The sequence below is a fragment of the Trichosurus vulpecula genome, chromosome 2 (genome assembly GCF_011100635.1).
Source record: "Trichosurus vulpecula isolate mTriVul1 chromosome 2, mTriVul1.pri, whole genome shotgun sequence".
Lineage (NCBI taxonomy): Eukaryota > Metazoa > Chordata > Mammalia > Diprotodontia > Phalangeridae > Trichosurus > Trichosurus vulpecula.
In genome coordinates, this window is record NC_050574.1 from 383,758,115 (window position 1) to 383,783,244 (window position 25,130).

The 25,130-nt window shown below is 36.4% G+C and overlaps 1 protein-coding gene across 2 annotated transcripts in view; it reads left to right on the top strand.

Annotated features, from left to right (window-relative positions):
• The window catches only part of NRIP1 (nuclear receptor interacting protein 1), a 173,993-nt gene that overhangs the window by 52,346 nt on the left and 96,517 nt on the right, over positions 1-25,130 (top strand). For both annotated transcript variants that reach the window (XM_036744903.1, XM_036744904.1), the window contains exon 2: positions 6,108-6,222. The gene's annotated coding sequence lies outside the window, so the exon portion shown is untranslated. The remainder of the gene's footprint in view (positions 1-6,107; positions 6,223-25,130) is intronic.

The window sequence follows — 25,130 nt, forward strand, 5'->3', positions numbered from 1 at the left end:
TTGATACAGCATTATTCATTGCTTCTTTTTGTGCTATCTCTACGCTTTCCATAACTTTTTATATTGGTTGGTTTTTCATTGATTTAATCATCTATTTTAGTTCATAGGATATTTTGTATGGAATATACAAACTCTCCCTTTTCCTGTTGTTATTTGATTTGTATTTGAAATATTAGATTCATTATGAAAAAAAAATTAAGGAGCCCTACAATGATGTAGATGACCTTATAAGTGAAAGTTGTAGGAGGATGATAATATCGTTGCTTTGACAAATGTAATTTTCTTCTTTTTAAATGTACTCAGTTTTGTTTAAATCTATTTGTAGCTTAATATCTTTGGAATTTATTTATGACCTACATTTTCTTAAGTTCTAGGCAAGATGCTTTGGTGTATGTATACTTTTGGAAATATAAGACAACATCATTACCTAGTAACCTTGATCAAAAATGGGTACATGTAACCTTACGTTCTCTGGGAATAACATTTTTAAAGTTTTATTCCCCCGCCACCCCCCACCAATTATATGTAAAAACAATATAAGCTTTTTTAAAAAAAGTTTTGAGCTCCAAATTCTGTCTCTGCCTTTCTCCCCTCCCTGAGACAGTATGCAGTCTGATATAGGTTATACATGTGCAGTCATATAGCACAGTTCCACATTAGTGGAAGAAGACTTTGTGCAAGAAGACTCGAAAAGAAAGTGAAAAACAGTATACTTCAGTCTTTGTTCAGACTGCATCAGTTATTTCTCTGGAGTCAGCATTTTTCTTCATAAGTTGAATGGGATTATCTTAGATCTTTGTGTTGCTAAGAAGAGTTAAGTCCTTCACAGTTACTTAATCATATAATATTGCTTACTGTGTACAATAGTCTCCTGGTTTTGCTCATTTCACTTTGTGTCCATTCATATAAGTCTTTCCAGGTTTTTTAAGAGTATCCTGCTTGTCATTTCTTACAGCACAATAGTATTTCATCACAATTATATACCACAACTTGTTTAGCCATTCCCCAGTTAAAGAGCAGCCCCTCAACTTCCAATTCTTTGCCACCACAGAGAGCTGCTACAAATATTTTCGTACATATAGTTTCTTTTCTTTTTGTTTTTTTTTTTTTACTCTCTTTGGGATATAGACCTGGTAGTGGTATTGCTGGGTCAAAGGGTATGCATGGTTTTATATGTACTTTGGGTTTATATTTTTGGGGAGCCTATGTAGTTGTTCTCCAGAATTGGTTCACAACTCTACCAACCGAGTATTAGTGTCTCAATTTTCTTATATTCCCTCCAACATTTGTCTTTTTAGCCAATTGTGTTTAGCCAATTAGATTAGCCAATCTGATAGATGTGAGGTTGTGCTTCAGAGTTGTTTTAATTTGCATTTCTTTAATCAATAATGATTTAGAGCATTTCAGATAAGACTTTAGATGACTTTCATTTCTTAGTGTGAAAATTGCCTATTTATTTCCTTTGACCATTTATCAATTGGGGAGTGACTTGCATTCTTACAAATTTGACTCTGTTCTCTATATTTTTGAGAAATGAGGCTTTTATTAGAGATATTGCTGTAAAATTTACCTCCAGTTTTCTGCTTTCTTTCTAATTTTTGTTGCATTTGTTTTATTTGTGCAAAAACTTTCTAATTTTATGTAATCAAAATGATCCATTTTACACTTCGTAACGTTCTCAATAGCTTGTTTGGTCCTAAAGTCTTCTCTTATCCATAGATCTCATAGGTCAACTATTCCATGTTCTCCTAATTTGCTTATGGTATTGCCCTTTGTGTTTAAATGATGCCATTTTAACCTTATTTTGGTATACAGTATGTGAGGTCGTCTATACCTAGTCTCTACCATACTGTTTTCCATTTTTCCAAGCAATTTTTCTCAAATAATGAGTTTTTGTCCCCAATGCTTAGATCTTTGGGTTTAGCAAACACTAGATTACAGTGGTCATTTACTACTGTGTACTGTTTCCTAATCTATTCCACTGAGCCACCACTCTATTTCTTAGCCAGTACTAGATTGCTTTGACAATTGCAGTTTTATAATACAGTATCTGATATGGCTAGGCTACCTTTCCTTTTGTTTTCATTAATTCCCTTGATGTTATCAACTTTTTCTTTTTCTAGATGAATTTTGTTATTTTTTCTAGTTCTATAAAATACTATTTTGGTAGTTTGATTGGTATGGCACTAAGCAGATTAGTTTAGGTAGAATTGTCATTTTTATTATATTAGCTCAGCCTACCCATGAGCAGTTAATATTTTTCCAGTTGTTTAGATCTGATTTTATTTGTGTGAAAAGTATTTTGTAGTTGTGTTCATATAATTCCTGGGTTTGTCTTGGCAGGTAGGCTCCAAAGTATTTTATATTGTCTTTAGTTATTTTAAATGGAATTTCTCTATTTCTTCATTCTAATACATATTTACATGAAAAAAAAGTTTGCACTCTCTCTGCCAAGAGGTGAATAGACAATTTTCCATCTCTTGGTAGTTGTCTTGCAAGGGCACCTAGATAATGCAGTGGATAGAGTGCTAGCCCTGGAGTCAGGAGGAAGCAAGTTCAAATTCTTCCTTAGACACTAGCTGTGTGATCCTGGTCAAGTAAGTCACTTGGTCCTATTTGCCTCATTTCCTCATTTGTAAAATGACTTGGAGAAGGAAATAGCAAACCACTCTAGTATCTTTGCTAAGAGAACCCTAGATGGGGTCAAGAAGAATGGGACAGGATTGAACATCTGTTCAGCATTTCACATGCTTGTACTTTTTGTACTGCAGTGATACATTATGCATAGGAAGCTTGTTCTAAGCAAATTAGTTTAATTGTTATGTAGTTTTCATAACTGAGTCAGAAGCTTGTAGGAATGTACACTGCACTCTGAATAATGGTAATTTCTAATCTTAAAGGTATGTCTCATCTTCATCTTTTATTTTTCTTTGTTCCATGACCTTGAAGTCACTAATTTCTCTCTGGAAAAATTTCAAAGTAATATAATTAAAGTACTATTTATCTTCTAGCACAGTCAGGAAAGCTGTTGGATAGAAAGGTTTGTTTGCTGTTTGTGGAAAGTGACCATAAGGTTAAATTTATTGCCTGAAGTGATCTAGTAATACTTTTATGTAGCTGCTGAAGAAAGCAATAAGTCTGAGAGTAACTAAGTCTATTTAAAAAAAAAACACAAGTTATTTAGTTTAATTTTGTTCACTGGAGAAATTATCTTAAGTTCCTCCTGTAGCTAACACCAGTGTTGTTCAACTTAAATCAAAACAGAACCCTGCAGGCTGATGCTGACTTAGAAAACCATAAATTGACATTATCTATGTTGTTTGTATTTTATCGGGTACTTGGGGCACTTGCTGACCTGCAGTTTGACACCTCTGGCTAAAAACCTTCTCTGCACCCGCCTCCACCCCATGCACTTCCTAAATTTTATGAAGACTATTCTGGCTTTAATTATGACGAGTGACAGATGACATTCTTAGCTGCCAAGAGGGCAGTAAGGAGTTGCAGACTTGTGCCTGGCATGAGTTTTCCTGATGTCTAGCTACAATGCTAAACCACTTGGCTCACGACCTAGGAAGGAAGAAACCTGAATCCTCACTCACCTGCTTAGTTGGGAGCTCTTCCCTCCCACTGGAAGATTATCTTTCATAAGAAGTATTGGCGTGGATAAGAGTTAATTCTTAGACACAATTTCCCATGTACAGAATTAAAATAAATTTGTTAAGCAGTGCTATCTTTTCCCCTTCTGTGGTAGTTTTATGTATTTGTCTTTAGCTTAGAGTAGTGTTTCCATGGAGTTCTAAGACACTGCTTTAATTTGCTCAAGGAATTTCAGAGAGACCATATGCCACCTTAGATATTGGGTCTAAACAAGTAGGACACTGATAAAATGAAGTGGGAATAAAGACTAGGAACTGAAGAGCTACCTACTTTGGAACCATGGCAGGCCTAAGAGATTACCGTATTTCCCCATGTATAAGACCCACCGTTTTTTGAAAAATTTGGGGTCTAAAAACTGGATCTGTCTCATACAGTGGTTGTAGATTTTTTTTTTACTTGCATTTACCACTTTTTCGAGCTTGTTGTCTTTGTGCTCATTGTTTCACATTTGTTACCAGTATATTAGGTTACGTTTTGCCAAGTTCTGCCCAGAAATGACTCAGAAAAGATTTTTGTGTAGTGCTGAATTCAAGTTAAAAGTGATCCAGTTTGCAAAAGTGAATGGAAATAGTGCTGCTGAACCTAAGTTTGGTCCTCCTCCAACTGAGAAAACAATCTGAGACCGGCTACAGGAAGAAGAAACCCTACTGAAAACGCCATGGCAGAAGAAAGCCATGAGAGGCAAGTCAGCAAAATGGCCTGATTTAGAGAGGGAATTGAAGATATGGATTGAAGAGCAAAGGGCAGTTGGAATTCCTGTGTCCACAAAGATGGTTCAGCATGAGGCAAGAACTGCTGATGAAAAGTAAGTTTCTGATTTCAAAGGAGGACACAATTGGTGCTTCAGGTTCATGAAACAGAAAGGACTAAGCATACATACGTGCACCAGACTTGCCCAAAAGATACCTGAAAGCTATGAGCAGAAGGTCCTTGAATTTCACCATATTATTGTATGAATTTTATGATGAATAAAACTTGAGTTCAATAACGTTATGTAATAATCTTTTTTTTTTTCCAAATTTTTGGCCCCCAAATTAAGGTGTGTCTTATACATGGGGAAATGTGGTACGTTACGTATAGAACTGATCCTAAATCATAGGATTGGGGGATCATGTCTAGGGTGGGATATAGTTGGTATAAACCAGCCTTGGAACCAGACCATCCCTTCTTTGAAAGCTTTTTTTCCTAGGTGTGCGGAAAGGGGTGGGGGCAGAGCCAGTGCTAGATGTGCCTTATTACTCTATTATTGGCTAAGTCTAGGTGGGGAACTAGCAACTATGGAATAAAGAGTATGTGTAATTGTATTTAAATCTTGTTTTTTCTTTTCTTTTTTGTTTTTGCAGAGGGGAAGGCTGGGCAATTGGGGTTAAGTGACTTGGCCAAGGTCACACGGCTAGTAAGTGTGTCAAGTGTATGAGGTCAGATTTGAATTCAGGTCCTCCTGACTCCAGGGCTGGTGCTCTACTCACTTCACCACCTAGCTGCCCTTAAATCTTGTTTTTATTTGAGGCTCCCAAGGTCACCTACTAGGGGGCCAGGAGGAGTATTTTGTGTGTGTTGGGGAGGAGAGGAGCAGATCGTAAACCCTTGTGCGACTTATTATTGACCTACCTTGGAAGGAAAAGAACATGTTATAAGGACATGGCTCCTTTAAACAAAATAAAGACAGTAGTAAAATGAAATTGGTACAGAATAGAAACTGAAGAGCTACTCTTGGGGATATCAGTTTGGGTTCTTATACTTGTCTAAGTTTATGGTCTTAAGTAGGGGAAGGGGGAGAAAATGTATAAAAAGCAAGAGAGCAAGAGTATTTTACAATTGAGCTTACTATTAAGTCACTGGTGATTTCCCTTTGACAGTCCTTTTTTATTGTATTCTTTTAAAACATTCTGGCTGATGCTTGCACAGATTTCTCCCCTTCTTCAGAAGAATATCAATTCTTGAAGAATGGATGCTTGATTTAGAACATTCTGTGCTCACCTAAAATAAGACTTTCCCTTGGCTATGGTCAAAAGTCATAATCAGGGGAAACATAATATAGAAAGTAAGACTAGACTAGCTATAAAAGTACTCCGCTCTTTGAAGTACTTTCTTTTTTCCCTCCTTGTTTTGTAGGAGGTGGTCTTAATTTCTCATAACACTTCCATTGAGAGGCAGAATGGTGTCATGCAAAGGGTGTGGGACTATATAGTAGACAGACCTGAGTTTGAAACCCTATTCAGACAGATGGTGGGTGTACTGTTGAACCTTTCAGAGGTTCAGTTTCCTAATCTGTAAAACTGTAAAAATGTTTATACTAATTGTATTACAGTTACTGTGAAAAAGTGCCTTGCAAATTTTAAAGCTCTATAAAAATATCAGTTTTTTTCAGAATTATTAGATGCTTTAAAGGATTCCTTTAAAGTAATAAACATTGCAAAATAACCCCAGTCCTCCTTAAATTTTTTCAGGAACTGTTGGGATTGGAAAGATTGACCCACAGATGTGTTTACCTGTTGCCTGTAACTCTAATTGATACATGGTTTTCAGCATCCATTCTTTCAGCTACTGGGAGAAAATCAGAAGGTATGACATTTTAAATTGGTACATTATATAGAAATGATTAGGTCCTTAGTAGAAGAGTAATGTTACTGTATGACTTTTTTGGCCATCAACTTCTAGGTTATGTTAAATTTGTCATCTATCAGTAGAAAAGGAATGTTTATTATTTATGTGATGAACTCTGAAGTCTACTTTGAGTGATTATTCTTTGAATTTTATGTAGGTAAAAGGCATGTGGTAAGTAAGAAAAGCTGTTTCATTTTGAGTACACAAAATCTTGCCCATTTTAGCACTTAGGCTCACTGAAACTTCTCTTTGTAGTATAAAACCATTTAGAAAGTGTCTTTCATTTATGGACAGTAAAATATAAATACATATTCAAATACTTTTAGGTTTATCACTTTGTAGTAGTGAAACCCTTCATTTTAAATAGAATTTTGAGTGAATTCTTGCAGTAAACAAGCTTTAAAGATGATTTTAAAAAATATTTACCACCAGTGTTCCTAGAGAATATAAAGGTTTTTTTTTTTGTTTTATCATTCCTTTGTCAAGAATACAAAAAGAAAAAGTTACTGAAGAATGAAATGTACTTTAATCGCTTCCAAATCCACATTTTCTTTTACTTTTTAATTTTTCTTGATAGCTTTTGTTTTTAAAACATCTTCATTTTTGAATATATTCCATATTCTTCTCCTACCCAGAGACAATTCTTTGTAACAAAGAATAAAAAGGGTGGAGGTGGCAGAAGTATTTTAATGAAACCAGCCAACATCCAGAGTCTGACCTGTTTGATGTTACACATCCTTCCAAGGGTCCCTTGTTTGCAAAGTAGGGAAACAGATGCATTTTAAAAATCTCTTTTACATAGCTGCACTTGGTTGTTATAATTAAAAAGTATTCTGTTGTAGTTCTTATTTATACTGTTTAGAGTTATATTGTATATTGTTTTCCTTTCTCTGCTTACTTCACTCTGCATCAGTTCATATGAAACTTCTTATATTTCTCTGAATTGTTCTTATGCATTATTTTTATAGTATCTTAATATTTCATTAAATTCATGTACCATAATTTGTTTAGCCATTCTTCATCCTTTAGTCTTTGCTTATAGTTTTTCGCTAACATAATAAGTGCTGCTATGAAACATTGTAATGCATATGGTACGTTTCTTTCTGTCTTTGACATCCTTGGGATATATGCCTGTCAGTAGGCTCTCTGGGTCAGAATTATGGACATTTTAGTTACTTTTTAAAAAGCATAATGCAAAATTACCTTACAGAGAATAGTTAGTATCTCCACCAACAGTATATTTTAGCAAGTGTATCTTCAAACCCATCTTTTCATTTCAAACCTATGACTATAAAAGGTGGGCTCTCTAGAATTATAATTGTTTTTCTCCCCAGTTAGATTCTTTTTGTTATTATTGTTGTTATTTTATGTCTACTAGATTCTTGCATGAGACTAATGGGAGATTGACAGCAAATTAAATTAAACTGTGGGTCATGACCCCATATGGGGTCACGAAAAATTTGGCCATAGTAAAAGGTTTCTGAATATTCAGATACCAAAAATTAATTCAAAATCAAAGGAGTAATGAAACTGAAGTATTTCTGGTAGCACTTACTGGTGTTACACCTTGCAACTTCACTGCAGCCTTGGTTCTGAAAACAAAGCATGCATGCTTTGCACTGCAAATGCCCTCAGGCCACACAACACCAACAAAACACTGCAAGAAGTGAAAAGCAGTCTCCAGTGGGAAAAGTTTAAGAAGCCCTGCCTTATATAAATAGGGGCAGCTCAATGGGCGTGGTAACTACTATTTGAAACCTAAACCAGGATTGTTCCTTCATGGTCACAGAAAAAGTACACATCATGCCCATGGGATATCTGATAAAGAGGTATATCTGATAGGAAAGTGTATAGGCATTTACCAATGTAGAACAAGTAAATGAGGAAAGTGATAAAGGAGGATGGGCTCTGATGGAATGTTGTGGCTTGCAAGAGGGCTTGGGGACTTGGAGAAACCCAAGGAAGCAATAGTAGCAGGATCCTAGCTGAGGCAACAGTAAAAAAGTAGGAGTTGTTCTACTGGGTTCTATTTCCAACTCTATAACCGAGTTTTAGGCACCTCTTTCTCCACATCCCTCCTCTAAAATATGTTGGCACAACTTTGGGATTTAAGAATTTGGGAGCATAAGGTATAAGGTGGTGACAGTGTAAGGTGTGGCTGATGCGACTATTCTGAAAGGCCTTACTAATTTCTCGGTCGGTTTAAGTTCTTTATTTCTGTTTAGGCCTGTATTAGGAGGGCAGAGTTTATAATCTCAAAGAGGATCATAAACATGTCTGAAACGTTCGGAACCGCCGGATATAAGAAACTCTCAAAGTAGAAGGCAGAAGAATCAAAACATTTATTTAGGCTCCACAGTAACCAACCCATAAACCAGCAACCCCATTTTGATATATTGATCAAAAGCTTCCAGGCCCAATAAGTACGCCTTGAAAGAGTAACCAGGAGGCTACAGAGAAGCATGATTGCGTAAAGCAAAATCATGTTTCCCCCTCTATGGTAATAAGATTACCCACTGGACTGAAGTCTTTGTTCAGCTTCCTCCCGTAGGTCAGCTCTGCTACTGGCAGCTCCTGCTTCAGCTGTGGCTGTGGCTGTAACTGTAGCTGTAACTGTCGCTGTAACTGTCGCTGTAACTGTCGCTGTAACTGTCTCTGGCTCCAACCGGAAAAGGAAGAGAGGATCTTCAAGCTGTCCTCTCCCCTCTTATAGAGTTTTTGACATCATCAAGCACCGCCTGAACGACCAGGGCCGATTGGTTCTTGACTTGGCCCCTCCCCCTAGTGTAGCCGTTAACACCTCCCCTCAGCCAGCCCCATGACTCCTCACACAGGAAGTTGTCTGCTTCCTGGAATGCTCCTTGGGCCTCCTGCCCCGGAAGAGCAAGCCACAGTGTCCAGAGGCTCAATGAGGTAAGCTGAGTCATTCAAAGAAAACAAAGGCCATTCTGGCTACAAGGCCTTAGCGCCAACTTTAACTAAAATAGGTATTGGAGACAAATTTAGATTTATAGAGGTGCCAAAGTTCTTGGTTGATGGGTTTACAAACAGAATATAAAGGCATCTTGTATGGTTTTGGCCCAGATGTGTAGGAATCTGCAGTACTGGGGAATGAGGGGGAAAGGAAAATGTTGGTCTAAATGATCAGTGCCAAAGATTTATGTTTGTATTTTATGAAGGCTGTATTTGTGTTGTGAGACATAGATCCATATAGCCCTTCTCTCCAAACTTTTAGTTTCCTTCATTTTCTGTGAAAGATTATGGATGATTTTTGTTTGTGGACCTAGAGATCTGGAACTTGTGATTCGATACTTGGTAAGAGGCATATGAGAGAACTTGCTTGTTTTTTTAATTTTTTTAAATACACAGTTAATGAGCATTTATTAAGCACTTATTGTGGGCCTGGTGTTGTGCTGTATGCACTGGAAATACCAGTACAAAAGTGAGACAATCCTTGCCCTCAAAGAGTTTACATTCTACTAGGAGGATACAACATGGTCACAGAAAATACATATGGGATTTATACCCTTCCTGATTGGAGGTGAGGGGAGAATAACGAACAATTGGGGAATTAGGAAAGGCCCCTTGAAAGAATGTAAGCTCCTTGAGAACAGAAACTGTTTTTGTCTTTGTATTCCCCAGTACATTTCTGGGAACATAGTAATAACTAAGTTGTATTTTGATTGAGCTGAGTCTTTGAGTAAAGAAGGAGTTAAAAGAAGTGTGAATACAAGGAGGGAGAACATTCTAGGCCTATGCCAGAGGCACTGAGGTGTGAGGTGAAATGTTGTATATGGAGAACATCAATTAGGCCAGCTTGGCTTGAGCATAGTGTGCATGGGGGAAAGTGAAGCATCTTGTAAAGGTATGCTAGAGCCACAGTGCTGCTAACAGAGAAGTTAAAAATTTTATTCTAAGAGAAATGGGCAACCATTGAAGCTACTTGCTCAGGGCATGATATGATTAGACCAATACATTAGGTAAAATCAGTTTGGCATCTGTGGAGGATGGATGAGAATTATAAACTGGAACTATAGTTAGCAAAGCACTAGGATTTCTACTCAGCTGAAAATATACTTAAATGCTGAAAGTTTTGAACAGAACTTAAACTTTTATAAATTCATATTTATTTTCTCTTGACAAAAGAACATTTTTTTGTCTTTCTGGAAAAGAAAAAGGCATCTTAATATGAATACAGAGGAACCCAAAATATTAATTTCTCTTTGTAAAAATTTTTTTTAAAAATTTCTCTTTATCCTTGTTATTTGCAGTCAGAGAAAGTGTGTTGTCAAAGTACTAGTTTGCCCTGAAACTCATTGTTTTCTTCCCTTTAGTAAACAATAAAGTCGCTCATCTGTTAGAATTAGTCACAATTAAAGTATAAAATAAATAAGCAGTTGTGGAGACAGTTCTGTTCTTTTTGTTGTTGTTGTTTTATTTCAAATTATATTTCCATTTGAGAATCCTTGGCTGTGCCCTTTGTTCCAAAGAAGTATCAGAGAACTAAGTTAATTAGAATCATTAAAAATTTTCAGTGAATCAGAAGATTAAAATATTGTATTGACATGTGTGATAGGAAGAGAAGATAAGCTGGTCATATGGCAAGGACTGGTAGGTAAATTACATGATTGCTCTCATGTCAGGGGAAAAGTGAGGAAGGCCTGTAGAATGTTGGGTGATCCTTAAGGGGAAGACATGGACGAGAGTTGCACCATATAGGCGAGACAATGAATGAAATAGGTTGTGATAAGCATCATTAGAGAAGTTATCTAAATTGAGATGATAGAAGCATTTGAGAATTTGAATTAAAGAATTAAATTAAGTGCACTTGTAAATGTTAAATAAGAGCTTCAAATTAGTGGGAAAATAATGATGCTTCTGTATTACATTATTTTTTAAATTAAGATTTTTTATTTTTAGTTTACAACACTCAGTTCCGCATGATTTTGAGTTCCAGATTTTCTTCTCCCCCCTCCTCCCCAAGACGGCATAGAATCCGATATATCTTCTACATATAACTTTGCATTAAACTTATTTACACAATAGTCAAGTTGTAAAGAAGAATTATGACCAATGGAATGAATCATGAGAAAGAAGAAACAAAACCAAAAATAAAACCAAAAAAAAAAAAAAAAAAAAAGGAGAGCAAATAGTTTGCCTCAATCTGCATTCAGATTCCATAGTTCTTTCTCTGGATGTAGACAGCTCAAGGTTATTTATCAAGGTTAGTCATCACAGAATCAGTACATCTGTGGTTGTGTACAATGTTCTCCTGGTTCTGCTCCTCTCACTCAGCATCGTATCATGTAGGTCTTTTCAGGTTATTATGAATTCTGTATTTTCCCCATTTCTTATAGCACAATAGTATTTCATTACATTCATATACTTGTTTAGCCATTCCCCAATTGAAGGTCATCCCCTTGATTTCCAGTTCTTTGCTACCACAAAAAGAGCTGCTATAAATATTTTTGTACATATGGGTCCTTTTCCCACTTTTGGGATCTCTTTGGAATATAACCCTAGAAGTGGTATTGCTGGGACAAAGGGTATGAACATTTTTATAGCCTTTTGGGCATAGTTCCAAATTGCGCTACAGAATGGCTGGATCAGTTCACAACTCCACCAACAGTGTAACAGTGTTCCAATTTTCCCACATCCTCTCCAGCATTTATCATTTTCCTGTTTTGTCATGTTAGGCAATCTGACAGGAGAGATGTGGTACCTAAGATTTGTTTTGATTTGCATTTCTCTAATCAGTAGTGATTTAGAGCATTTTTTCATATGCCTATAGATATCTTTAATTTCTTCCTCTGAATACTGCCTGTTCATAGCCTTTGACCATTTCTCAATTGGGGAATGACTTGTATTCCTATAAATTTGGCTCAGTTCCCTGTGTATTTTAGAGATGAGTCCTTTATCAGAGACACTGGTTGTAAAGATTTTCTCCCAATTTTCTGCTTCCCTCCTAATCTTTGTTGCATTAGCTTTTTTTAATACAAAAACTTTTCAATTTAACATAATCAGAATTATCCATTTTGCATTTTGTAATGCTCTCTATCTCTTGTTATGTCATGAATTCTTTCCTTTCCCATAAATCTGATAGGTAATTTATTCCTTGCTCTTCCAAATTGCTTAGAGTATCAGCTTTTATTCCCAAATCATGAACCCATTTTGACTTTATTTTGGTATATGGTGTAAGATATTGGTCTATGCCCAGTTTCTGCCCTACCATCTTCCAATTTTCCCAGCAGTTTTTGTGAAATAGTGAATTCTTAGCCCAGAAGCTGGATTCTTGGGTTTATCAAAGAGTAGATTGCTATAGTTGTTGACTGTCTTGTGTACCTAACCTATTCCACTGATCCACCATAGTTTTTTGGTGATTGCTTCTTTATAGTACAGTTTAATATCTGGTATGGCTAGGCCACCTTCCCTAGCATTTCTTTTCATTAATTCCCTAGATATTCTGGACCTCGTGTTCTTCCAGATGAATTTTATTATTATCTTATCCAGCTCTGTAAAATAATTTTTTTTTAGTTCAATTGGTGTGGCACTGAATAAGTGAGTTAATTTAGGTAAAATTGTCATTTTTATTATACTAGCTCAGCCTAACCACGGAGCAACTGATGTTTTTCCATTTATTTAGATCTGACTTTATTTGTGTGAAAAGTGTTTTGTAATTATGTTCACGTAGGTCCTGGGTTTGTCTTGGCAGGTAGACAGACCTTCAAATATTTTACAGTGTCTACAGTAACTTTAAATGGAATTTCTCTTTCTATCTTTTGCTGTTGGGCTTTGTTAGTGATGTATAGGAATGCTGAGGATTTATGTGGGTTTATTTTATATCCTGCAGCTTTGTTAAAGTTGTTTATTATTTCAAGTAGTTTTTTACTTGATTCTCTAGGATTCTCTTAAGTAAATCATTGTATCGTTTGCAAAGAGTGATAATTTAGTTTCTTGTAGGCCTATCGGATTACATTTTTAAAAAGCCATTCCTTATGTAGTGTATTTACTTTCTAAATATTTTTGCTTTAAAACTTCCCCAGCAATGGAAAAATATGGTCCTTTTCCTTATTTCTTTCTTGTAAGACTTAATTTAAATTTTCCTTATAAAACACATTTCATTCTATTTTATTGTGTAGCATATAGTAAGCACTTATTTTTCTGTTAGGACTTTTCAGTGTCTGGTTTTTAAAAATAGTTCATGCCCTGTTACAAACGTACTTAAATATTATACTTGCTTTTCCTTTAAGTATCTGTTTTGTCTGTAATTTTGTGCTTGTCATTTCAATTAAATCAACATCTTTAGTAGGACATAGACATTTACATTTGTTTTATGTCAGGCACTGTGTTGGGTCCGGGGTATAAAAGATCAGAAAGAAAATAGTCCCTGTTCTCTAGGAGCTTGCATTCTAAGTATGTACAAAATACATACAGTTTTGCAGGGGGAAAACCCTAGGTGCTGGGCAGATTAGGAAAGGCATATCAGTTAGAAAGTGGCTAAAATAACAAAACAGGAAAATGATAAATGCTGGAAAGGATGTGGGGAAATTGGAACATTGTTACATTGCTGGTGGAGTTGTGAGCTGATCTAGCCATTTTGGAGAGCAATTTGGAACTATGCCCAAAGGGCTATAAAAATGTTCATACCCTTTGACCCAGCAATACCACTTCTACGTTTGTATCCCAAAGAAATCACACAAGTGGGAAAAAGGACCCATATGTACAAGGATATTTATAGTGACTCTTTTTGTGGTAGCCAAGAATTGGAAATCAAAGGGATGCCCATCAATTGGGGAATGGCTAAACAAGCTGTGGTATATGAAGGTAATGGAATACTATTGTGCCATAAGAAATGGGGATGATGCGGACTTCATAACAACCTGGAAAAACCTACACGACATAATGCTGAGTGAGTGGAGCAGAGCCAGGAGAACACTGTACACAACCACAGATATATGGATTCCGTGAGGACCAATCCTGACAGACTTCGCTCCTCTCAGTAACACAAGGTGCAGGCACAACTCCAAAGGACTCACGATGGAGAATGCTATCTACATCCAGAGAAAGAACTATGAAGTTTGAATGCAGATTGAGGCACACTTCATGCTTTCCTTTTTCTCTTCTCTTTTGTTTTTGTTTTTGGGTTGGTTTTTTTTTTTTTTTTGGTTCTGTTTCTTCCTTCTCATGATTCATTCCATTGGTCATAATTCTTCTCCGCAACTTGACTAGTGTATAAATTAATTCAATGCAAAGTCATTCATGATAGTTATATGAGATTCCATGCCATCTTGGGGAGGGAGCGGGGAGGGAGGGGAGAAAATCTGGAACTCAAAATTATGTACAACCGTCTGTTGTAAACTAAAAATAAAAATAAATTAAAAAAAACATATACATTCAAAAAAAAAAAAAGAAAGTGGCACATGAGCAAAGGTTTTAAGGAAAGTAGGTATTCTAAGAGATAAATTGCCTTCCAGGTATGAGAGACAGCCTGTGCAAGGGCATGAAAGCTGGTGTTTCAGTAGAGCTAGTTTGTGGAGGGATTTAAATGACAAACAGAAGAGTATATAATTGATGCTAGAAGGAAATAGGGAGCAATTGGAGTTTATTTAGTAGGGGATCTTAGAGGTCATCTATCCAATTTAAACCTCTAATTTTATAGATGAGAAAAGTGAGACCAGGTGAGGCTAAGTGAATTGCCATACAGATAGTAAATGTCAGACAGGTTATGAATTCACTGACTCTAAAGCACTACTCTTTTTACTGTACCATGCTATGCTTTAGTTATAGCACTTTGATTGCTCCATCTAAGATGGATTAAAACGGGGAGAGACTTTAGGCAGGGAGACCAATTAGAAGGCACTAGTTTTGTAGAGAAGTGATGATACTTTGAACTATAGGATGGTCATGTAAGTAGAGAGGAAGGGGATAGATAAGAGTACAGATTATGTAAGCATCAGCCAACAGTGTAAGAGGCACTCATTTCTCAGATTGCTGTAGGGTGGGTTTTGAGGGGGGCTACCAAAGAGAACTAGGGCTTGGAACCGACTTTGTGAAGAATGTGAAATAGCAACAGACAAAAGAATAAAAAGGGAATGAAAGGGTTGCCTAGGGGCCTACCTGAGGTTAGGTAGCACACACATGTAGCAAACAGTACTTGCAGCAAAGTTTGGCGTCTAGGAAATCGGAAGAGAGGAGGCAAAATAGTAAGAGTTACCTAGAATTGAGAGTAAGGACAGCAACAGTAAGACCTCAGAGGCATCAAGGTGCAGAAGAGGGCTTTATTAAAATAGCTGATCATGGGGTCAATATTGTGTACGGAAGAAAAGTAAAGCTAGAACATGGCTGATACCCTGGAGAAATAGGAATATAAGGACTGAAATTTGTGGTGATGGCACTGAACTGGTACAGAAGGTATAAGGAAATGGGAATAAATGGGACAGGAGAGTGTGGTTAGACTGGGGAATTTAGCCATCTTCTTGCTATGCTAGTGCTTGTCCTTCCCACATACCCCAAAACCTCTTGCTCTTGAAATAGTAATCAAATCAACAATACCATCCCTGTGACTTCTCAGACCATAACACTTTTCTCTTGCTACTGTGTTGTCATAATCCTCAGAATGTGACTTCAATGTGACTTCGTTTTGGGCAGAGGCTCTTTTGCTTTTTTATTTGTATCCCAAGTGCTTAGCATAATTCCTACTACATTATCAGTTCCTACTAAATGCTTTCTGGTTCATTCATTCATGTTTTGCCTGGAGAAGGGAAGGATTTAGAGTCTGTGATAGCTGTCTTCAAGTATTTGAGGAGCTGTTATGCCTGTGAACGCTTAAAAATTTTTCCTTAGCCTGAGGAGACCAAATCAGTAGTTGACAGAGGACAATTTAGTTTCAATGGAAGGAGACATTTCTTAAAAATTAGAGTCCCTTGAAGTGAAATGCCTCAGAACATGTTACCCATAACTGGAAGTCTTCAAACCCAGGCTGGAGATGAGTAGAAGGTGAACCAGTTTGGAAATCAGTGCCAGGTTGGGAGCTAGAAGACAAAATCAGAGGGTGGAACTCTGAAGCATTATCAGTGGCATCAACTGTAGAAGCACATGGTGGGGACAAGGCAAATAAGGCTGGCTTGAATTCTCATTAATTAATAAAAAATAGCACTTTTCATCTTATTTTAAAATAAAAATTTGTCGATTAACAAGCATTTATTTTCTTTCCACTTTCCATTGAAAAAAGAAAAAGTAAAACCCTTATAAGAAATATACACAGTCAGATTAAAACACATTTCCTCATTGGCCATGTGAAAATGTGTATCTCATACTGTATCTTGAATCCATCTCCTCTCTGTCAGGAGGTCGGTAGCATTCTTCATCGTTGATCTTCTGCAATAGTGGTTGATCATTGTATTGATTGGAATTCATAAGTCTTTGAGGGTTTTTTGTCTTTACAGTATTGTGTAAATTGATGTCTTAGTTCTGTTCATTTCATTCTGTGTGAAATCATAAATCTTCCTGGGTTATGCTGAAACCACCCTTTTGTCATTTCTTATGACATAGTGATATTCCATTATATTCATATAACATAATTTATTCAGCCTTTTTCTTATTGATTTTCTTCCTTTGTTTCCAATAGTTTGCCCTCATAAAAAGAGCTGCTATAAATATTTTTGTACATGAGTCTTTCTCCTGTTCCTTTGATTTCTTTCAGGTATAGGTCTAGTAGTGGTATTGCTTTGTCAAAGGACATACATAGCACAGTTTAGTATATTTTAGGGCAGAGTTCCAAATTCCTTTCCTGAATGGCTGAACCAATTTATGGGGCATTAGTTTGTCTTTTAAAAGAATGTATGTTTTATTTGGCATCTTGAGTCCTGTCATTGTCATCTGTCACCTAAGATTGTGTTTGGTCATTGCATTGATCAGAGTTCTTAAGTCATTGAGAGTTTATTTTTATAACATTATAATTTGTTCTCCTGGTTTTGCTCACTTTGCATCATTTCATAGAACTCTTCAAAGCTTCTCTGAAACCATTCTTTTCATTATTTCTTAGAACACAGTAAGAATTCCATTATATTCATATACAACAATTTGTTCAGCCATTCTTCAATTGATAGGCACCCCTCTTAATTTCTAGATCCTTGCCACTACAAAATAAATGGCTATAGATGTTTTTGTAAATACACATCCTTTCCCTATTTCTTTGATCTCTTTGGGGTATATAGGTATAGTTGTGGTACAAAGATTTTTGTAATTTCTTGGCATATTTAAAAATTTTTATCCAGAATGGCTGGACTAATGGCTGCACTGCATTAATGTGCCTGTTTTCCCCTAGCTCTTCTAATGCTTGGGATTGTTTTTTGTGCTAGCATTGCCAATCTGAGGAGTATGAGATGGGACCTTTGAGTAGCTTTAACATTCATTTCTCTAACGTTGAACATTTTTTTCCATGTAGTTGTTGATTGTTTAGACCATTTGAAATGGTATGATTCTTAAGAATTTGAATCAGTTCCGTATATATCTTGAATAAATAAGGATAAATATATATATATGTATATGATCGATATTATCTTTTTCTGATAAGTGTATTATGTAATTAAGTACAAGTACAATATGTAAATATTTATATAATAATATTCATCAAAGAAGCTGCAAAGGTTTTTTGGCCCATAGTTAAATGGCTTCATACAAAACATTTTAAATTTTATGTAATTAAAATTGTCCATTTTCCCTTGTGATCTTCTTGGTACTCTGTTTGCTCATTAACTCCCTATTCATACATCAGAATGATAATTTTTACTTTGATCTTTTATTTTATTTTCTGTCTGAGCCATGTATCCATTTGGAGCTTATCTTGTTATATGGTGTGAAATGTTGATCTAAACCTAATTTTTGTTAATTGCTTTCCACTTTTCCTAGCAGTTGCTTCTTTTTTTAAACAGGTCTTTATTTTTTTTTAAAGTTTCTTAAGTCTGTTTATTGAATATTTTTGGTTTTCAGCATTTATTTTCACAAGAGTTTGAATTACAAATTTTCTCCCCATTTCTACCCTCTCCCCCACTCCAAGATGGCATGTATTCTGATTGCCCCATTCCCCAATCAGCCCTTGCTTCTGTCACCCCACTCCTCCCCCATCCCCTTTTCCCGTACTTTCATGTAGGGCAAGATAGATGTTTATGCCCCATTGCCTGTATATCTTATTTCCTACTTGCATGCAAAAACTTTTTTTTTAGAATATCTGCTTTTAAAACTTTTGAGTTCCAAATTCTCTCCTCTCTTCCCTCCCCACCCACCCTCATTAAGAAGACAGGCAATTCAACATAGGCCACATGTGTATCATTATGTAAAACCCTTCCACAGTACTCATGCTGTGAAAGACTTCCCATATTTTACTCTTTCCTATCCTATCCCCCTTTGTTCAGTTTTCTCCCTTGACCCTGTCCATTTTGGAAAGTGTTTGCTTTTGATTATCTCCTCCCCCATCTGTCTTCCCTTCTGTTGTCCCCCCTTTTTTATCTCCTGCCTCCTTTCCTGTGGGGTAAGATACCCAATTGAGTGTGTATGTTATTCCCTCCTCAGGTCAAATCCGATGAGAGCAAGATTCACTCATTCCCCCTCACCTGCCCCCTCTTCCTTTCCTACAGAACTGCTTTTTCTTGCCACTTTTTTGTGAGATAATTTACCCCATTCTATCTCTCCCTTTCTCCCTCTCTCAATATATTCCTCTCTCATCCCTTAATTTGATTTTATTTTTTTAAGATATCCTTTCATATTCAACTTGCCCTCTGTCTATATATATATATATATGTATATATGTGTGTGTGTGTGTGTATGTATATGTGTGTGTGTGTATATGTATGTGTGTGTGTGTATGTATACACACACACACACACATATATATATATGTATTCCCTTCAGCTACCCTAATACTGAAATCTCGTGAATTATACACATCATCTTTTCATGTAGGAATGTAATCAAAACAGTTCAACATTAGTAAGTCCCTTATGATTTCTCCTTCTTGTTTACCTTTTCATGCTTCTCTTGATTCTTGTGTTTGAAAGTCAAATTTTCTATTCAGCTCTGGTCTTTTCACTGAGAAACCTTGAAAGTCCTCTATTTCATTGAAAATCCATATTTTGCCTTGGAGCATGATACTCAGTTTTGCTGGGTAGGTGATTCTTGGTTTAATCCTAGCTGCATTGACCTACTGAATATCATATTCCAGCCCTGCGATCCCTCAACGTAGAAGCTGCTTGATCTTGTGTTATCCTGATTGTGTTTTCACAATACTCAAATTGTTTCTTTCTGATTGCTTGCAGTATTTTCTTCTTGATCTGGGAGCTCTGGAATTTGGCAACAACCTTCCTAGGAGTTTTCTTTTTGGGATCTTTTTCAGGAGGCGATCTGTGGATTCTTTCAATTTCTATTTTACCCTCTGGCTCTAGAATATCAGGGCAGTTCTCCTTGATAATTTCTTGAAAGATGATATCTAGGCTTTTTTTTTTTGATCATGGATTTCAGGTAGTCCAACAATTTTTAAATTATCTCTCCTGGATTTATTTTCCAGGTCAGTGGTTTTTCCAATGAGATATTTGACATTGTCTTCCATTTTTTCATTCCTTTGGTTCTGTTTTCTAATATCTTGATTTCTCATGAAGTCACTAGCTTCCACTTGCTCCAATCTAATTTTTAAGGTAGTATTTTCTGCAATGGTTTTTTGGACCTCCTTTTCCATTTGGCTAATTCTGCCTTTCAAGGCATTCTTCTCTGCATTGGATTTTTGGAACTCTTTTGCCATTTGAGTTAGTCTATTTTTTGAAGTGTTATTTTGTTCAGTATTTTTTTGGGTCTCCTTTAGCAAGTCATTGGTTTATTTTTCATGGTTTTCCCACATCACTCTCATTGCTCTTCCCAGTTTTTCCTCTACTTCTCTAACTTGCTTTTCCAAATCCTTTTTGAGCTCTTCCATGGCCTGAGACCATTTCATATTTTTCTTGGAGTCTTTTGATGTAGGCTCTTTGACTTTGTTGACTTCTTCTGACTGTATGTTTTGATCTGCTTTGTCACCAAAGAAAGATTCCAAAGTCTGCGTCTGAATATGAGTCTGTTTTTGCTGCCTGGCCATGTTCCCAGCCAACTACTTGACCCTTGAGTTTTTCATTGGGGTATGACTGCTTGTAGAGTAGAGAGTACTTTGTTTGAAGTTTGAGGGGTTACGCTGTTGTTTTCAGAGCTCTTTCTATGCAGCAATCTCTGCCACACCAGCACTCCTCCTCCCCCAAGAACCACCAGCCCAGACTGGGACTCAGATCTGAGCAGGCTTTGCACTCCAGCTCTGATACACCACTTAATTCCTCCCACCAGGTGGGCCCGGGGCCTGAAGCAACTGCAGCTGTAGTTCTGTAGCTGCATCACCTCCGCTGCCCCGGGGTGGTGGCCAAACCGTGAACTCCTTTCACTCTGTCCCTGCAGTTTTTTTCCCACTAACCTTTGGTGTTTGTGGGCTGGGAAGTCTGGTAACTGCCAAACCTCACTGATTCAGGGCGCTAGGCCCTGTTCTGTCTGTCTCACTGTGTGGTTAGTCAGGGTGCAGCCCACGCTGGGTTCTGCTTAGCTCCGCCCCCAGCTCCGTACCATAGACCTTACGCAGTGACCATCCAGGTTGTTCTGGGCTGGAGCCCTGGTTCCCTCTGCAATTTTGTGGGTTCTGCAGTTCTAGGATTTTTTCAGAGCCATTTTTATAGGTGTTTGGGGGGTCCTGGGAGAGAGCTTTAGGCCAGTCTCTGCTTTCCAACCACCATCTTGGCTCCACCCCCCTAAACAGGTCTTTAACCACAGTAGTTGGGATCTTTGGGTTTATTGAACACAAGGCTATTCAGTTTGTTTGCTTATATATGTTTTGTACCTGATCAATTCCCATGATAGACCTCTCTTTAATCCGTACAAAATTGTTTTGAGATCTGATACTGCTAGGCCCATTTCGTTCTTGCTTTTAAAAAAATATCCATTGAGATTCTTGACCTTTTATTCCTCCAGATGAAATTCATTATTACAGTTTCTAGTTCTTGAAAATAATCTTGGTTACTTTGGTATGGCATTGAAATTTTTATCATTTTGACTTCATTTATCTATGAGCACTTAATAGTCATCTATTTAGGTCTGTCTGTATTTGTGTAAAGAATGTTGTACAATTATATTAATATAGTCCTTCTGTGGGTCTTGAAGGTAGACTACCAAGTATTTTAAACATTCTATAGTTATTTTAAATGGAATTTTTCTTTCTGTCCTTTTCCTTAGAGTGGAAACTGATGAAGAGAGGCTTGTGTGACTTAAAGTGGGTGCTTCATATTTAATTGGTAAGGATGTAGCTGGGCATCTGCAGTGATCACTTAGATACAGATTATAATAATATATGACATTCATATATTGCTTTAAGATTTCTAAAGTGTTTTATGTCTATTATTTCATTTAAATCTCTAGATAATACTGTGAGGTAAATAAACTGCAACTCCGAAGTTCTCAGTGTCAAAGGTATGATTCAAACCCAAATCTTTCCACTATACCGTGGGTCCTGCTTTGCTATAACAAAATGTAATGAAATATGACAGCTATTTAGAGAAATTCTTTCTGAAGCTGCTTTCTTCACTTGAAACATTATAAGAGGTTATTTTGATTGAATTAGTCACATTAAAAAAGAAAAGAACATTTATTTTTTGGTGTCAAGATTGGTAAATATTAATTTATCCTCTAAGATTTCTGTGAAATTTATCATCCATATTGTGTTATTGCAGATGATAAAAGTTAATTGGAGAGTCTAAAAAGAATGTTTAGCACCTGTCATGGTATATTGGCCTTCATCCTATTTCTAAAGGTGTATCAAAGTATGTTAAGGTTTATCGATGTTTTTATTAATTCTAGAGTTTCTTTGCCAAATTGTAATTTTGCATTTTTCTTTTTTTTAATTGATTTTATTTTTAGTTTACAACACTGAGTTCCACAAGTTTTTGAGTTCCAAATTTTCTCCCCCCCTTCAAAGATGGCATGTAATCTGATACAGGTTCTACGTATACCTCCACATTAAACTTCTTTTCCAATAATCAGATTGTAAAGAAGAATTATAATCAATGAAATGAACCACGGGAAAGATGTAACAAAACCAAAAATAAAATAAAATTTTAAAAAGAGAGCAAATAGTTTGCTTCAGTCTGCATTTAGATTCCATAATTCTTTCTCTGGATTGTGGATGGCCTTTTCCGTCATGAGTCTTTTGTAGTGTCGTAGAACTTTACATTGTTGAGAAGAGCCAGATTTATCAAAGTTAGTCAACACAGAAGCAGTATGTCTGTGGTTGTGTATAGTGTTCTCCTGGTTCTGCTCCCTTCGCTCATCATCAGATCATATAAGACTCTCCAGGTTCTTATGAAGTCCGTCTACTCCTCATTTCTTATAGCACAATAGTATTCCATTACATTCACATACTACAACTTGTTAGGCCATTCCCCAGTTGATGGACATCTCCTTGATTTCCAGTTCTTTGCCACCACAAAAAGGGCTGCTATAAATATTCTTGTACATATGGGTTCTTTTCCCCCTAGTATGATCTCTTTGGGATGTAGTCCTAGAAGTGGTATTGCTGGGTCAAAGGATATGCACATTTTTGTAGCCCTTTGGGCATAGTTTCAAATTGTTCTTCAGAATGGTTGGATCAGTTTGCAACTCCACCAACAATGTAGCGGTGTTGCAATTTTTCCACATCTCCAGCATTTATTATTTTCCTGTTTTGACATGTTAGCCAATCTGACAGGAGACGTGGTGCCTGACAGTTGTTTTGGTTTGCATTTCTCTAATCAATAACGATTTAGAGCTTTTTCCTATGCCCATAGATATCTTTAATTTCTTCCTCTAAAAATTACCTGTTTGTATCCTTTGACCATTCATCAATTGGGAAATGACTTGTATTCTTTAAATTTGACTCAGTTCCCTGTATAGTCTAGAGATGAGGCCTTTGTCAGAGGTACTGGTTGAAAAAATTCTTTTCCAGTTTTCTGCTTCCCTCCTAATCTGGCCACATTTGCTTTGTTTGTACAAAAACTTTTCAATTTAACATAATCAAAATAAATTTGAATTTTTCTAAAGCAGTAAAAAAGGAATTGGAAAATATCTTTTATCCCCTGTCAGAGATAAAAGAATATCATTGAGACGTTCTTGGACCTCTCTTGAGAAGAATTGCTATGGAGCCTAGCTAGCCTTATGGAATTAATACTTCATAGCACTTTAGAATGTTACTATTGTAAACTCAAGTCAGCCATTAAGTTCCTTTAGAATATGGATTTCTTTCACCCTTTAGACCTCACCTGTGAATTGAGTATCATGTATTAATGGTTTTGGTTTAATTGGATGTTATAAAATGAATTTATGTTTGAAATTAGGAGACACTTTGAATACAAATACACATATACTTGTAAATCTTGTTTCCCATGAGAGATGAAAGGCTAAATTGACACTTGCTTACAAGCTTGTATTATTATAGGGATAGCTAGGTGGTTGCAGTGAATAGAACACTGGACCTGGAGTCAGGAAGACCTGAGTTCATATCCAGCCTCAGATGCGTACCAGCTGACCCTGGGCAAGTCACTTACCCTCTGTTTGCCTCAGTTTGTAGAATGGGGATAATAATAGCATCTACCTCCTATTCTATCAAATGATAGAATAATTGTAAAGTGCTGATTTTGAAGTCAGTGTCTAGGATGAAAGGCTGGATTTTATTAACTAGCTGTGTGATGTTAGGCAAATTAATGTCTCTGACAAAATAGTTTCCAAGGTGCTTTCCATCTCTAAATTCTCAGATGCTATGATAAGGGAGGGTACAAGAGTAAGAGTATTGCTTAATTCATGAAATATGACTGCAGTCTGTCAGATTGTACAATTCTCTAATTTCTTTGTGGTCTGAAGCTGGACATATTATGGTAAATATACTGATAATTGTACTTATGTGTAACCAGTATAAGTTGATTTAATTAGCTATGTGGACATGACTAACTTACTTAAGCTCAGCGAGCCTCAGTTTCTTCCATCTGTGAAATGAGGGTGTTGGGCTAGATGGTCTTTAAAGCCCCTTCCAACTTTAACATCTTGTGTTCTTTAAGGTTATTTCCAACTCAAATCTAAATTTGACTTTTTTTTTTTCTGGGTGTGCGGCTTAAAAAAATGAATCTTATTTTCCCTTTTATTTACATTATAAACTATTACATTAGAATTTATAATCTTCAGTCAACAAGAACTCAAAATAGCTTGGCAACACTAATTTTATATACTTAAATTAATCTAATCTAGACATTCTGTTCCATGCTTTTATTCATTTAGCTCTACTCCCAAGATTTCTGAATGGTATTTATTTACTCATTCCTTTGATTTTTTTTTTCCTGTTTGCAAAAATGAGAGAACACCAGGAAGGAGGAGGAGTATTACTGTGTATATAATGGTTTTTTTTAAATGGTTGAGTCCATAAACACTAAGATAAGAGCATGACAGCAACCCTTCTACACAAATTCCTTAGGCTGCCATAGGTAAGTCTTTTTCTTCTGCCACTGCTGAAGAAGTTGGGTGTGTGGGCGCTTGTGGGGATTAGGAGTTGGTGTGGGGAGATAAGTAAGGCAAGAAAAGATTAACTTTAAAGGACCAGATTGAAAAGATACTTTTCCCCCAATAACTGAATTCCTTTAAAGTATTAAAGTGCTGAAATGGTGGTGTTTTTGTTTGTATCATTTGGATGATTGGACTGTTTCTGCTTGATAAAGGGAAATTTGGGAGACATTAGTTATACTTTCCAGTATATTTTTTTTTCAGTAGACTTGGACCCTCCAAATTTAAGC